Raw genomic sequence first — 3879 nt, 5'->3', positions numbered from 1 at the left:
AAAACTCTGCGCTTGGAGGCCCAACACGAGTCTACAAGAATAAAGTTGCGTATTAGACATGAATGTCTCCTCCTCTTGTAGCTATACATCTCCATGGATTGATCTTGCGTGTGCATAGATTTTTTTTGTTTTCCATGCAACGTTCCCCAACACCCGTGTGACTAGGCAGTCGACCAATGAGGAACGAGCAATCTATGCCTCCTCGTATGGTGGAAAACCAACCAAGCCCCAAACCAACGAAGGAGAATCCCTTTCGAATCCCCATGTCGCCTCACCCAACCCCTACACCTTTGCCAAACCCCAATCCCTAATCCGGCGGCGGCAACAGTGACTCCTACGCCTGCGTTCTTCCTCTCCCAGATGTCGTGCCTCGTCTCTCTTCTCCCCGGCCGCTGTGGAGGAGCCACGGTGCTCGGGCTACCGTGAGCAGCAGAGGACCGAGCTCCATCCTTCTCCACTACAAAGCACCGCCCCTCTTCCACCCACTCCTTAGCCACCGTGTCCGACCTCAACCCTAACTAGCTAGCCCCACGGCTCCACCCGTAGGAGGATCCCCTCCAGGAGGAGCATCTGTTGCGTGAGTGCATCCCATCCTCTTCTTCTTCCTCTAGTTTTCTTCATCAAGTTCTCATCTTGGTCTGATAATCTGCTTATGTGGAAGGAAGGAAGGGGGCCGGGCCATGGAGAACCCCTCCCACGCGTCTCTCCATGGGTAGTGACAACATGGCGGAGAGGAGAGGAGGAGGAGGAGCACGTTAACATCCATCCCTCTCCACCTCTCCCCCAGCGCCAATGTGATGAGTGAGCTTACCCTCTTCCCCATCCAATTTATCCCCAGTTCTGAATATCACCTACCTGCAGTTTGTATATACAGTATGTTTTAGTGCTTCGGTTTGTAAATTCTGGATGCCATGACTAGAAGAGGGAGCGAATTCCGTGTCACGTTTTGGTTTAGTTTTGTATGACTGAAACTGGAGCAAACTGGGTCTGTGTGTCCATTGCATGTATACATCATGTTTTTTCCAACTCTTCTACCGTTAGATAGATTGCCCTTGAATGCACTCACGCATTGCATCACTTTTTGATGCAATGCTCTAGCCTACTAGTGCATATATGTATATTCTGCTTGGTTTGGTTGCGAAACCAAACCGCCATGGCTGGGTGACGTCCATCCTGGGTGCTTGATTGATGCCTTAACGCATTGTGTCAGTCAGTTTACTACCATCTCTCTCTCTGTTCGGTTCTAGTTCTAGGGCGATTCAATTTGTTTTCTCTCTCTCTCTCTCTCTCTCTCTCTCTCCCTGATGGTATTTAAACATGAGCAGATTTAGAGATAAATCAATTTTGTCCAACAACAAGTTACTACTGAAGAATTACTATTGGTCATGGGCCGCGGTTAGTAGGGAGTACTATTGCAAAATTAGATTAGATGCGACCTGCTTACTGTTTGCTTCCACTGGATGCTCATGTATGTGAGTTAGATACATGTGTTTGTCCAGACGAGCAAGTTTGAACTAGATCACTGGTGGTGGAAGGACCAATCGGTCTTGTCTTGCATAACATATATACATAATATTTCTCTACAAGGAGAGTCCTATCCTCCCAAAATAAAACGGTCACCTCCACACCAAGGATGTGGACACCCCACTGATCACACACTTGATATTTATTTATAAAAGAAAGAAAGTTGTGACTGAAGAGTAGTGCAACTTGTTGCTGAAAGAAACAGAGATGGATGGATGAATTAGTTCCATGATGACAAGGAGGACTCAACATTTTTTTGTATGTACAACCTTTTAGCTACTTCCTTGTTGGGCCCCACTTGTTGTTGCATCATATCATCTCACACATAATCTAGACACAAGGATTAGCTTTGCTAGTGAATGATAGCAGCAAAGGATTACTATTGCAGGATTTCCCAAGACTTTATGTGCCTTGTTATGCTTATTATTTGTTGCTTGCTTTCACTGGATGGTCATGTGAATTGGATTCATGCGTTTGTCAAATATCGCCAATTAATATGCCTACAAGTTTTGTGTTTAAATTGTTTAACCAAGTTGTCCATGCTCTGCTCTAGCCTGCCTACTTTCTATTATTTTCTTGTTGTGCATCCAAATTACCTGATCCTTGTGTTACAGTTTTGATGTTTGTTACAATTTTTAGTGGCTATTATATGTACTTCGGTTTTGATTTTCCTAAAACCACATGATACTAGTTGCATACTAGACAAAGGAAAGCATTCCAGTACTAGAATTTTTTATGCTTGAAACAATATTGCTTTCCTCTGTTTAGTTCAATGTTTCATTTTTATTTATGCAATTGAATATTTGACATTGGTTCATGTTATATTGGGTCAACATTTTGAATTACTACGTACTAAAAATTATGATGCTTGTGTTTGATACAGAGTTGTTGCGGTGGGTATGATCATGTGCTAGAACCTGGAAGAAAAAGTGGGGCATGCCGGTAGAGGAAAGGCGGCAGTGTAGTTCTGCATGGCTGCTCTGACCCTCACACAATGGTAGGTCGCCAATCTCCTCTCTCTCTCTCTCTCTCTCTGTTTAGTTTGGTTCTAGGCTGATTCAGTTTTTTTCTTCTCATCAATCAATTTTGTCATCAACATGGCCCACATGTTGGAGCTTGTTGCCACTGCGATTAGGGATTGCATAATTGATTGCTCATGTCAGTGCATTGTAATGTTATTTTCAAATAGATGTGCATGCCTCAAGTCTTGTGTCATTTGGTTTACCCAAGTTGTCAATGCTATGCTCTGCTTTAGCCTGACTAGTAGTTTTTATAATTCTAGTTTGGTGAGGTCCGCTGGAACCCCTCTCCTACAGGTTGTATATGCAAGCTCTAATTTTTCTTGATGCATCAAAGCACCTTCTCCAACTCTTCATAGATGACGCCTCTTGTTTACATATGTCAAGGATGAGATTCACATGATTTAGTCATTAGTACAAGTGGCTAGTATATATAGCTGACCCTATCCTTCATTCTTCAAAGCATTGAATGATGGACGCACTACTATTTTTCTATGGCTGATAATTCCTCTTCTCTGAATAAATGAACCCCCGTTCGCTGTTTTCTTCTGTGCAGACAATTAGTTCCCACCCGGTCTGACCTTGTTGTGTGAAGGAACAGGTCCATAGAGAATCCGCTCCCACGCGGGTTCAATGGCATGCCGTGCCAAGAGAGGAAGGCTGCTCCGACCCTAACACCATGGAAGGTCGCCCATCTCCTTTCTCTGTTTGGTTCTTCTAGGTCGGTTTAGTATTTTCCCTCTCTCTTTCCAATGGGGTTTAAACATGAGTAGATTCAATAGTCAATCAATTTTGTCACGCAAGAAGTTGAAGATTATTGTGTCTGCTGCAATTATGGGATTACTATCACAGAATTAAATACTACCTTCTTGCTGTTCGTTTTCACTAGATGCTCTAGTGAATTAGATACATGTGTTTGTCCACATGAACAGATTTGAAGTAGATCACTGGTGGCCGAAGGCAATGTTTTTAAAGCGGTAAAGTGAAGCGAGGCACTAGGGGGCGCCTCACCGCTTATGCGTTAAACTGTAAAGCGAGGCGACGCTTTAGACTGATTTGAACCTAATGGGTAGTTGATTAGAGAACCATTTAGTGGGACATTTGTTGGGAAACGTAGCATGCAATTTCAAAAAATTTCCTACGCTCACGCAAGATCTATATAGGTGATGCACAGCAACAAGAGGGGGAGAGTGTATACGTACCCTCGTAGACCGAAAGCAGAAGCGTTTGTCAACGCGGTTGATGTAGTCGAACTTCTTGTCGTTCCAACTGATCAAGTACTGAACATACGACACCTCCGAGTTCTGCACACGTTCAGCTCAATTACATCCCTCAA

At 43.8% G+C, this 3879-nt stretch overlaps 1 long non-coding RNA gene across 2 annotated transcripts; it reads left to right on the top strand.

Annotated features, from left to right (window-relative positions):
- The first annotated feature begins 219 nt into the window (after positions 1–219).
- On the top strand, positions 220–3420 carry LOC123116036 (uncharacterized). 2 transcript variants are annotated; one of them, XR_006456904.1, is made up of 4 exons: positions 220–577; positions 666–801; positions 2408–2521; positions 3145–3420. It is a non-coding gene; the product is annotated as an uncharacterized lncRNA (long non-coding RNA). The 2 variants fall into 2 exon arrangements; XR_006456903.1 differs by having other exon boundaries at positions 3100–3420.
- Positions 3421–3879: the final 459 nt, after the last annotated feature.

This window comes from Triticum aestivum, chromosome 5B (genome assembly GCF_018294505.1).
Source record: "Triticum aestivum cultivar Chinese Spring chromosome 5B, IWGSC CS RefSeq v2.1, whole genome shotgun sequence".
Lineage (NCBI taxonomy): Eukaryota > Viridiplantae > Streptophyta > Magnoliopsida > Poales > Poaceae > Triticum > Triticum aestivum.
This window is presented reverse-complemented; position numbering and strand designations above follow the sequence as displayed.